Below are 13,037 nucleotides of genomic sequence, written 5' to 3' on the forward strand. Positions count from 1 at the left end.
TGCTTTATGTGCTAGTATGCTATGATGTTATGTGATAATGGTAGGAGGGGTAGGATAGTCCCCAGTATCTGTCGATAGGGCCGAAGGGGTATGCCAGCACCCAGATAAGCTAGGCAGTATATGACTTATATGTTTATGCACTAGGATGTTATGTGGTAGAAGTAGGGGGTGAAATAGTCCCCGGTACTAGTCGACAGGACCGAAGGGGTAGGCCAGCACCCTGATATGCTAGGCTAGGTACCGATCGACAGGACGGAAGGGGTAGGCCAGCACCCTTATATGCTAGGTCAGTTACCGATTGAAAGAGACCGAAGGGGTAGCTAGTACCCGGATATGTTAGACAGTATGTGCTATGTATGGTATGTGGTATGATTGGGGAACTCACTAACCTTTGTGCTTACGGTTTACAGTTTTTGTTTCAGGTCCTTCTTCGAAGGGAAAGGAGCCGACACGGTAGCAGCGCATCACACCATTATTTTCTGCACTATGATGTTCTTGGGATTGTACTCTGACATTGTTACTATATTATGACATGCTTTTGAGACATATGATCTATGGCTTTTATGAAATGAAATAACTCGATGATGTTTTCTTTAAATTGTTTTTATGAATCGTTATATCAAAAATGAAATTTTTGGTCTTGAAATTTGGGATGTTACATTGCATACCTTCTGTCGTCCTTGAAATGCACTAAAAATTGGCCTAAAATGGTAGGCGTCCTATGGGACGTCTTAGACGCGTTCTAGGACGTTCTTCATAAGTTCGTGTACTTTCTGTAACTCGCCGTTCCAACACGAGACGCCTCTAAAACGCTTGAACGTCCTAGGTTACGTCTTAGACAGCAATTACATAACCAGCAGAAACTCAAAACATGAAAGTTGTATAAAATATTGTCTAGTTTCTAGAACTTCTTGATTAATGTTAATCAGAGCTCCAGAACTTGAGATGTGAGCAAAACATTAAAGCGTGGTCAATTTTTCCCAGCAATGTTTCTTCATTCCTTTAGCAATTCATTTTACTTGAATTTTTCGCCCACTTTAAGTACTACATATTGACCTGCATATGAAGTTCAACAACTCATAAAAGTAGTGTCATTCTTGGACAATTATACATCAATTCAACATATTTATGACAATTTAGTATATTCATAAAATAGACCTATCAGTATTCCCCAGTTGGCCACCACACATCAATAAGCACTTAATCCATTCAGCCCCTACTCCATACTCTCATATCTTGTCTCAAAAGATGATTTATCATGTAAAGTTGGCAACTTTACGTGCATGCATGGCTTAATGGGGCTCTAGAGCTCAAAAGAGCTTAACAAAGGGTCTTAACACATGCATGAGTCCATATACACCATAAAGTTTGCATTTTTATACATAAAGGACCCCTAAAATGTCTAGATCTAAAAGGTTAAGCTTTTGAAACGGCCTTAGCTCACAAGGACCAACCAAAAAGGGACCAAAATTGCCACAAACTAGCCCAAAAGTAGATCTATACAAGGATTCGACAAGTTATGGACTTTATACCTCAAAAGTCACGAAATGATGAAGCTAAATTTGGATCTCTAAGCTCTTCTCCAAAGAATGAGTCTTCAATCTTCTTCTACCACTTCAAGATACACAAAAAGACACCAAAATGCTTCACAAGAGCTCAAAACACCAAAACAAAGGTTAAGGGCGAGGTTAGGGTTTTCAAGATATGGAGGTTGGTCTAAAATGGCCAGGAGGTGAGTTTAAGATGCTTAAATAGGGCACAAACCCTAAAAATTAGGGTTTGTCCAAAGCCAACATACGTGGGCAATGCCCGTGATCAAAGTCTAGCTAGTACGCCCCGCGTACTAGCCAGAGGACCAAAATGCAAATATTTTTGTTTAGCAAGGGTCAAAGGGGAACTTACAAGGTCCAAGTGTACAATTTTCCCCCACTTGAATCAGACTTCGTCCTCGAGGTCCACTGCTCAAAATAACTCCGGATAGTGCTCCCTCATCTCATCCTCCGACTCCTACATCCATTATGAACCCTTGCGATACTGCCATTGGACTTTCACCAACTCAACAACCTTGTTCCTTAAGGTTTTCGTTTTTCGGTCAAGAATTGTCACCGGTCTCTCAATATAATCCAGGCGGTCATTCACCTAAATATCCTCCAATGGAACCACTGCGAATGTGAATCCCCATTTATGAAAGTTTAAGACCGAGTTAGGATGCAAACTATTCCAGATGACGTCAGAATCAGGTGAGAAAGGTATCAGGACCTTTCCAAATTGTTCAGCTAGGGAGGAGGAGCGCACCTGGGGGAGATCAGAGATTCGCGGCCAGGTGAAAATTCGGTTCCCGTGTCTTTACCCATTTAAGATTAAACCAATCAACCTTCTGTTGTTCATGAAATCAGTGGTGTGTGTTCCAACCGGTCTGTATTTCTTCAATCCCTTCTCCAACAGAGCAGCTTCATTCAAGCCATCCGGCATATTGGTGACAAAAAATGTGATAGGATTGATGCTTTCGTTTGGTTGATGTTATATGTATATAAACATGTGACATTTTTGGCAAATCATGTTCTTATAGACGGATGCTGCAGAAAATTTCTAAAATTGAAATGTTCTTGTATATTGTTGTTACATTCTCCTTTTTTTACGTGAGTGTAACAGAAGTAAGGAAGTTTTTTTTTTTTTTTGATGCGTAGGTGTTTATTACAAAACTGTATAGTTGAATTTTTTTTTTTTCACAATCATGACTATTTTGGTCTTGTGCCTAATTTTTTACTAAATTTGGTACAGAGGCAATTGAAGAACTTAATTACGACAAGCCAATCAGGTATGTCTAAGTTATTGAGGACTGAACACCGTTTTGTTGGAGGAGCTTGGCAAGTATGCCATTTCACTGGAAATTTAGTAATCTACTGGTATGTTAATGTTTGAATTAATCGTTTCCTTTCCATTAAGATTTGGTAGTTCAATTGTAGACAAATGAATTCAGCTGCAAACCAAGTGAGGGAATATTGAAAGTCATCCTCTTTTTTAGTCAAGTGAAGAGTGTTTTATGATTAAAAGTAAAAGAAATAGATATCTCATATATATCACTTTCTTTGGGTTTGTTTTGAAGCTTTGTACGTACTATGTGTACAATAAACTTTATAATCGTTTTAGTTAACTTTTTATTTGATTGGTTGGTCAATGTAATCGCTCTTGGATTATATCTTATGTTCAAAACAAACAAAAATAAAACAAATGGCTGGAAATATGATAATTAAGAAATATCTTATCATCAATCATCATCACAATTTATTGCTATCATTTATTTGACGAGGAGGATTAATCTCGATTTGACTTGGTCTGCAAGGTGATAAGGAATTTGTGGATGGCTTTCATTTCACCATTTGCATGTCAGCATATGCTAATCAACATGCAAAAGCTAGCTGACTATAAATTTAAAAGCCAGCAATTATTGACGTACTCCAAAATTTAGTTCCAAATTCCAAAAATGAACTTTCATATTGCTTTCCTCTTTTCTTGTCTTGTTACATCTCTAATAATTACCTCCACTGCCTCTGCTTCCGGTGGTGGTAATGAGACCGATTACCAGGCGTTGCTGCATTTCAAGTCTATGATCACCAACGATCCACTAATCTCATGGAATGCTTCCTTCCATTTCTGTGATTGGAGTGGTGTTTCATGTGGGAAGCGCCACAGAAGAGTCATTGATGTATCGTTGGAGTCGCAAGGGCTAGAAGGCTCGTTGTCTCCTTATGTAGGGAACCTCAGCTTCCTTCGTTTCTTTTCTCTTTGGAACAACAGCTTTCAAGGAACCATCCCTCATGAAATCGGTCGTCTCTCCAGGCTACAAGACCTCTCTCTTGACTACAACAAATTCAACGGACTCATTCCAACCAACCTGTCCCGTTGTTCTAAACTTGAAAACCTTGGAGTTGGTGATAACAAGCTAGTTGGAAGCATACCCAAAGAGATCAGTTTTCTCTCCAAACTTACTTTTTTTTATGCTAGTACAAACAAGTTAACAGGTGGGATCCCTCCTGTCTTGGGGAATATAACATCAATGAAACTGTTCTCTGCTTCTGAAAATTCGTTTGGAGGGAGCATTCCAAACACCTTAGGCCATTGGAAAAGCTTAACAGATTTTTACTGTGAAGATTGTCACTTACATGGAACCATTCCTCATGAACTGGGTCGTCTCTCTAGACTACGTTTCCTCTATCTTGGTTCTAACGAATTCAACGGAGTCATTCCAGCTAACCTGTCTGCTTGTTCTAACCTTGTAGTGCTTGAACTTTCTGATAACAAGCTAGTTGGAAGCATACCCAAAGAGATCAGTTTCCTCTCCAAACTTACTTATCTTTCAGTTTATGATAATAACTTAACCGGTGGAATCCCGCCTGTCTTGGGGAATATAACATCAATGGAAGCGTTCTTTGTTGCTGAAAATCCGTTGGGTGGGAGCATTCCAGACACCTTAGGCCAGTGGAAAAGCTTAACACAACTTTACCTTGGTGCTTGTAACTTATCTGGAACCATCCCTCATTCCATTTATAACCTTTCACTCCTAGCTAATATTTCCTTGGCTGAGAATCAGCTTACTGGTAGTCTTCCCTCTTCATTTGGTGAAATGCTCCCTCATCTTGAGCTCCTTCAGTTACGGAATAACCAACTGACCGGACCTCTTCCACCCTCGTTATCTAACTGTTCGAAACTTAGGTTTTCTTGAAGTCCATCTAAACAACTTCAGTGGGAAGTTGGAAATTGACTTTGCAGAAATGAAAGATATGTATTTTATATCCTTGGGTGGTAACAACATCTATGGATCCGGAGGTGCTGATGATATGAAGTTTATTGATACTTTGAAAAACTGTAGCAGATTAGAGACATTGGATCTTTTTCAAGGACCATTGCCTGCATCAATTGGTAATCTTTCTGATCGGCTCAGTTATCTAAGTTGAGGAGAAAATCGTATACATGGAAACCTTCCTCCAGGTATAGGTAATCTAATTGGCTTGACCAATTTAGGTTTAGAAAATAACCAGTTTACTGGAAAAGTCCCCTCAACGATTGGTAAGCTTCAGAACCTACAAATTGCTTCTCTACATTACAACCAATTTTCAGGGCCGATTCCAGATGTCATTGGAAACTTATCATTGTTGACTAAGCTTTGGTTAAATTCCAACAAATTGGAACGACATATTCCATCAAGCCTGGGAAATTGTCGTAATCTATTGGAGTTGCACCTTGATGTCAATAAACTCAGCGGGGGAATACCTAGACAACTTCTTCAACTTTCATCTCTAAGCATCATACTAAATCTTTCTCAAAACAACCTGGTCGGGTCGCTTCCACACTTTTCACCATATTATGTTTTGCATATGTTTGGTGTAAGAAAAGGAAGAGTCAACCGTCTCAATCATCGAGAGATGAACGGTTCATGAAAGTATCATACAGTCAACTTCTCAAGGGTACCAACGGCTTCTCCGAAGCCAATTTGATTGGTGAGGGTGGGTTCAGCTCTGTTTACAAAGGGTTCCTTGATGATCATGATGATACAATTGTTGCAGTCAAAGTTCTACATCTTCAAAACCGAGGTGCTCACAGAAGCTTTACAGCAGAGTGTGAAGTGTGGCGGGGTATTCGACACCGGAATCTGTTGAAGATAATAACTTCATGTTCAAGTGTTGACTTTCATGGCAATGACTTCAAAGCTTTGGTATACGAGTTCATGCCCAACGGGAGTTTACATGATTGGTTGCATTCAAGTGCAAATACATCCAGACTGAATCTTTTCCAGAGAATAAATATTCTCATTGATGTCGCATCTGCACTCGATTATCTTCACAATCACTGCCTATCACCCATCATTCACTGTGACTTGAAGCCTAGCAACATTCTACTTGATGATGATATGGTGGCGCATGTTGGAGACTTTGGTTTAGCACGATTTCTTGGAACAAATCCAAACAAAAACAGCACAAGTGGCATTAGAGGAACAATTGGGTATGCACCTCCAGGTAAAGTTCATGTATTCCCAAATGTTCATATTTATTTATAGTGTTACCTTTTTTTGATGCCATTGCTTATAAGTTGCAGAGTATGGTGTTGGGAGTGAGATGAAAAGTAGTGGGGATGTCTACAGTTTTGGAATACTATTGTTGGAGGTGATGATAGGGAAAAGGCCGACTGGTGACATCTTTAATGAAGGCCTCAGCCTTCATAAAGTTGCACACATGGCCTTTCCAGACCATATAATTGATGTTATTGATGATGATCTTCTGAATTTTCTTCAAGAGGATGCTACTGCTACACAATATACATCATCACATGCAAAGAAAATAGAGGAATGCTTGGCTTCAATCGTCAAACTTGGAGTATCATGCTCAGTGGATTCCCCACCGCAGCGCATGAATATCAAAAATGTTGTCCGTGAATTGCAGAAAATTCTGGATACACTGCAAAATATCCATGGCTCCATGTTCTCTCATCTTCCTAAATGAAAACATAATTAAAGAAGCCTTTCCTGAGAGGCACTTGTCTTTATTACAAAACATTAGTAGTATTTGTCCGAATTATGTATCATTAGCTAGTTCATTACACACCTGACTTGGGTGGTTACTGGTTAGGCAATCACTGCTTCATATGGTGTGTGCATTTCTAATATATCTTCTACTTCACATTTGACATTTCAATTCAACTCGATATATGAGTTAGAAGCCATTCAAGTATCGCATTTACATTACTTAAATGATTTGACTTGTACCCAATTTTCATCAATAATCTTAAAACTCACCTCTCTGAACTAACAAGTAACAACATTCCGACCTTGTTTACCTTTTCCCTCTACAACTTATCAATCGAATTCCTCATCCTTTACTAAAATACATAGTTATTTATCAACATCATAGATAATATCATTCTAGACACAAAACGCTATAAGTGTAGCTATTTCTAATTTCTATGCTTGGTTGTGCTTTAAATATTACAAACAGACATATAGAGCAAAATCACCATTTCTGTTTCATACTATTTGCACATTTTTGTTAAAGTTTTAAACATATAAAATGACACCATTTCATCTGAATAACAGAAATTTGTAGCCACCTTAGCCACAACCACATATTACAAAGAAGGATTTCCAAGTATTAAAGCATCTTTTAGGTCAAAATCCGACTAAATACCCAAAATCCCAAATTTATCATTTTTAACATAAGTAGGGTTCTCATACTTCATAATATGTGTACTCCAACCAACTTACATCATCTTTCAGTAAACAGCAAGAATTACATTAAGATTGGTAGAATCATCCATAGAACATTAGGGTTTACATACCTCAGTTTCATTCGTATAAACATCAAACCCACTGATTCCCTTACGAAACTGATTCCCAATCTTGTTGTCGATCAAACTCTAACTTCCATCGCTTAAACCTCCTGTCGCACTCTTTGAGTCGGTCGAGATAGAATCAGAAGCTAAAAGGGTGTTTGGCTTAGCTTTTCACGGCACAAAATCCTTTTTGGAAAAAAAAAAGCAAAAATATGTTTGTCAAACTAGTTTTAAAAGTTATTTTTGGAGATTTTATACAAAGAAAATGAACTTTTTGGAAAAGTCAGGAAATCCTGACTTTTTGTAACTTTTCCAAAAATGACTTTTGGGCTATGAAAAACTAAGCCAAACACCCTAAAAATGGAAGAAATTGTATTTGTCTTTACAATTGAATGTTTCTTTTTTCTCTTTTTACAACTAAACCCATTTGGCAATGGGATATCTTGAGTAAAGTCACTATATTTTGTTAAAAGTTTTAAAAAAGTCCTAATTTTTTTTTTTTAATTAGAAAGCCCAATAAATCTGATAAACCGGACAATTTAGCATTTATCATCCGGTGACCCTCATTAAGCCGGTTACACAGTTACAGGTGATTACGTGGCATCTTAATGGTGATTGTATCGTTGACCTCATTAATTTAGGGTTATTAAAGAAAACCACTTTTCTCGTCTCCTTTATTCCCGACAAAGAGATCGATCGATTATGCTCGTCTTCTTTGGCGATGGATGAAGTATTTGAGCCGGTCACAATCGACGTTCAAGTTGATGATTTTGTGAAAACCAAAGCAGTTTCAAGATGCAAAGATGAATTCCTTAATGTTCTTTGTGAAGACGGTGATGATGAACCAGTGGAAGGTGAAGGAGAGAATGCTCGAGTGGAAGTAGATGATGAGAAAAACACTGAAGAATCTACTGAGGAAGATAGTGATGAAGATGAAATCTTATACTCCATCCATAATATGAAGGTCAAATGGAATGTGATGAAACCGGTTATTGGAGAAAGGTATGAATCTAGACATCAACTGAAATTATGTTTAACAAATTGTTCCATCTATAAGGGTTATAAAATTCGTTTCAAGAAGTGTGATAGTGTTAGACTAGTGGATGTGTGTGCTAGCGATCCAGAAAAATGCTCTTTTATGGTTCGTGCTTCATGGATGAGTACTGAAAAATCATTCCAGTTGAAAAAAGATGAATGATATGCATACATGTATTAGGAATTTTAGTAGTTCAAGGCTTATAAATCCAACTTGGTTAGCAAAGCAGTTTGTGAAAGAACTATTAAGGAAACTAAAGTTAAAATGCAAGGAAATGTAGGTAATAATTCAAAGTAAATTTCATTGTAAGGTATCATGGTCAAAATGTTATAGATCAATGTGACAACCCGAAACTTCTATCTTGTACACTTAGTCAATTCAATCAAAATTAAACATGTTTTGTCGACTTCTTGCACTGTTTGAGGGTTCGTTTAAGTGATTCTAAGCTTGAGTATGACCAAGGTTGAGTTTAGGAATGAGTCAGCAAGTCGTACACTGTCAAAACAAGGCCATGCACACCCTTAGAGGGAGTGTACGGCCGTACACATGGGTGTGCGGCCGCACACACAACTCCTGGCAGCACACTCACCTTTAGACAACACACTCACTCCTATATAAAGGATAGACCCCTTTCCTTTCATTCCTTTAACACCTTGGCAGCACACAACATCATTTCGCTCAAGCTTCTTCAACCACAAACCCTCCCAAGCGTCAAAAACGTGAGTAATTCATCCTCTAGCTTGCAAACCATGGAAGACCACTCTATCTAAGCCTTAAGTGTACAAAAATCGACATGTTCTTCGTGTTTGGAAGTGAGTGCAGCCGCACACCCTCTAAGGTGGCCGCACACCCTTAAAACACCCTCCAAAGTGAGAGTTTGACTTCCAAACTCGAGATAGACATGACCCTAGCCTTGTTGCACCTTGGAATTGGCATTTTGGACATTATCTTGATTGGGTGTATGGCCACACACCCAAGTGTGCGGCCACACACCCAAGTGTGCGACCACAGAATCTGTAACATCCAGAATTTCGGGTATGATAGTGCGTGTTTCAATTTTGAGGATTTAGGAGGGACTCGACGAGTCGTAGGTCTGACTCGCCGAGTCATGACGAGTTGATCACGTGGATTTAATGAGCGGACTCGACGAGTCCAAGTATGGACTCGCCGAGTAGGTACTGGGCAGAGAAAACCCTAAGTTTCGGGGTTGGAGCCTATTTAAAGGAACTTATGACCTTGGATGCGCCTCATATCTCCTGTGAGAAACCCTATATCGCCATTGGAGCCAAGGGAGAGTTCTTGTGATGAAATCAAGTAATTTTGGTGTGATTTTGCAAAGGAAGTGAAGGGATTCAGCTAGAAGTACCAAAGGAGATTGTTATTCTGAGACATCCAAGCAAGGATCTCCATTCTGAGGTAGTATTTCGCCCCTTCCTTCTGATTTGTGTAGAATCCTTGAATCTAGGGTTTTCTTTACCATTTCTTGGATAGTATATGATGCATATGAGGTCCCAATGTGGAAAAAGTCTTTGATATGGACCTTAAGAGGTCCAGAGAGTCCCAACCATTCTGCTTTATGTTGTTCCTTTGGTGATATGAGCCTAGGTTGCCATTTTAGAAGCTATTTCACCAAAAGAAGCCTTAAGTGTGTTGCATGAGTGTAAAGGTTGGACCTTTACGTGATTATTGAGCATTGGGAAGTCAGATATATAGGTTAGAGAAACAGATTTGACCTCAGAAGGTCATATGAGTATTGTCATGGAAGGAACTCGCCGAGTCCATAAGGGGACTCGACGAGTCGAGTCGGGTTGCCCCGCGATTCGTGACCAGTGGTAACCCGTCGAGTGAAAGGTTAACTCGACGAGTCGAGTGAGGATTTATGAGGATTAAGAGGACACGCATGTACTCGCCGAGTGCACTCGACGAGTTTGGTCAAAGTTGACCGTTGACTAGAGCTGACTTCAGTTGACCTTAGGGTTTTGGTCAAGCTGGTTCAAGAGAGGTCAGGGAGGGGTAGAATGGTCTTCTACCCATTCTTTAGAAATGAGGGCAAGAGAAAGTATTGATTAGAGATGTTATTATGTTGATAGGAGGAGGCTAGGTCGGGTTATCGAGCACGAGAGGTTATCCGACATCGTACGAGGTGAGTCTTCTCACTATACTTTACCTAGAGTGGTAATTATGTGTGACCGAAAGGTCTTATGTGCTATGATGAGTATGTGATGTATGTTGTTATATGATATGTATGTGCTATGTTATGTTATGAGTATTATGTATGGACCGGAAGGTCAACAGTGTATAGGCCGGAAGGTCAAGATGATGCGGACCGGAAGGTCGGAGAAGTGGGACCGGAAGGTCAGAGAAGTGGGACCGGAAGGTCTACCGGGATGATGGGACGGAAGTCCCCTGAGACACATTGACCGGAAGGTCTTGTAGAGTTATAGCCTTGAGTGGTGTATATGCGTATGTGGTATTTGGGGAACTCACTAAGCATTTATGCTTACCGTTTATGTGATATGTGTTTCACGTACCAGCGAGGATCGCGGGAAGGCGCCGCATGATCTGTACACATTGATGAAGTTTTATGTATTTGAGATCTTGGGATTGTTTTATTTGGAGGACATGTGTTTCATTGGATTTTGATATTTCTTATGAATGAAATTATGTTTTAAAAATGAGAAAAATTGTTTTGGAAATTCACGTTGTTACAGAATCAGAGTGTAGGACTAGCACTTATGACCAGAATCTCTTGTAGGGAGAGCGTGACTATTGTGTATAGATCTATACAGGACTGACTATCCTGCACCTCGCTGCTAGGTCTACGGGTGACAAAGTCATAAAGGATACTGGCCCCCATACGTGTCATATCAAGTTAATGTATGATTATAAAACTCACAATCTAGATAGCAGAGATTTACTTTTGTAATAATGAATCAAGTGAACTAACCTCAAAGTAATAACCGATAGATTACTGGAGGGTATTAATAATAATATCTTCAGGACTTAGTTCATCACGGTTTTTTTTTATTTAGTTTTTAAGGCTAATACCTCCCTGGGTGTAACCAGGGTTTTTAAAAGAAAACTGCTTTTATCAATACGAGTATGGTAGATACTTGCATACCTCAGTTTAAAACGGATAATCAACCATCAACCTTTAGGGAAAATGTAGGATTTTCCCGGGATAAACCGGCTATTCAAAACGGACTGTTCATCTTGTAACCAACGGATATTCATATTCATTCCACGACTCCTTGGATTGTACATACTTTGTACGAATCTGGAAGTCATGGGAGGAATGGGTTTTCACACACGCTTTTCATAAGAAAATATAGGATTTTCTTGAGGAACACTTTTCAAAAGGATTCAAAGAACACCTTTCCACCAAAACTAAATACTTATGAACTCACCAGCTTTATGTTGATATTCTTTCAAACTGCTTGTATTCTCAGGGAATCAGTAGACAGGTACTTCTTGGATTTAGAGGAGTCGGAGCAATAAGAGTCATGTTTTCTATATTTTACATACTTTTGATGTATTTAAAACAAGTTTCAAACTGATGTAAACACTTTTCATATTTGTATTCAATGTTTGGTTGTGTTTACTACGCTTGCTATACAATTGTTGTGATACTACGCATAACGTCAACCACCCCCGAACGATTCCGCCATTCCGGTTTGGGGGTGTGACAGATTGGTATCAGAGCCCTTGTTTATAGCGAACTAAGTATACCGAACCTTACATGGTATACAACTATAAATATTAAGGGGCCTAAGTGCTCTAAACTAAAAGTATACTTTCAAAAATACAAGTATTTTTATAAAGGTATATAAGTATACCCGAGTATCAGAATCCGTGTCATAAGTAGAACCAAACAAAAGTATTTGGATGTTGGACACTGCGGTTAAACCTGGGCAGTTATGTAATCATGTCTAGCGTCAATATAGCCTGATCAACTATATTCATTCGAGACATGACCAACATGTGCTTGGGAGTGACTGTGGTGTTACAACAAGTCTAAAACTTACCAAGAACAAAAATATCCAACATAAAATACTATAGGAGTATTTTAGCTAGAGCCGAATTCAACATATAGATTCCAAGTGTTGCTACCTCTTCTATCTTAAGCAATAACTTACTTGCGTTAGTAACCTTTCTGTGCTTATCGCTCGGTAGAATACTTTATTATCAGGATGAGATATATCTTGTTTCATATATCTCGAGGACTTACCATCCTCTTCTTCCTGATTGTTTCTAGAATAAGATGCCTCCCCGACCAAGACCCATCAAAAGAAAAGACGACACTCCACCACCACCACCACCCCCTCAGTTCGACCCCTTCATGTTCCAGGCAGCAGTTACAGCCGCCGTGACTGCAGCAATGGTACAAGTGAACTCTGGTGGGGCTGGAGGTGGAACCGACCCCCAACGGCAAGACGGAAGTCAGGAACATCAAAAGGAGTGTTCCTACAAGGACTTCATGACCGCAAAACCCAAGCCCTTTGACGGAAATGGAGGAGTTATCGCCCTAACTCGATGGTTCGAGAAGAATGAATCCATCTTCGAAATTCGCGCATGTTCCGAATCCAACAAGGTGAAGTTCGCCGCCTGCACATTCACCGACAGAGCATTGACCTGGTGGAATGGTCAAGTCAAATCCCTGACTCTGCCAGTGGCTAAT

General features: G+C 39.4%; 1 pseudogene across 1 annotated transcript; it reads left to right on the top strand.

Moving 5' to 3' along the window:
- The first annotated feature begins 3,473 nt into the window (after positions 1–3,473).
- On the top strand, positions 3,474–6,732 carry LOC145161347 (uncharacterized; annotated as a pseudogene). The gene is made up of 2 exons (XR_013738480.1): positions 3,474–6,014; positions 6,094–6,732. The product of XR_013738480.1 is annotated as an uncharacterized LOC145161347 (transcript).
- The last annotated feature ends 6,305 nt before the right edge of the window (positions 6,733–13,037 follow it).

The sequence above is a fragment of the Lactuca virosa genome, chromosome 2 (genome assembly GCF_052849685.1).
Source record: "Lactuca virosa cultivar CGN04683 chromosome 2, Lactuca_virosa_CGN04683_v6, whole genome shotgun sequence".
Lineage (NCBI taxonomy): Eukaryota > Viridiplantae > Streptophyta > Magnoliopsida > Asterales > Asteraceae > Lactuca > Lactuca virosa.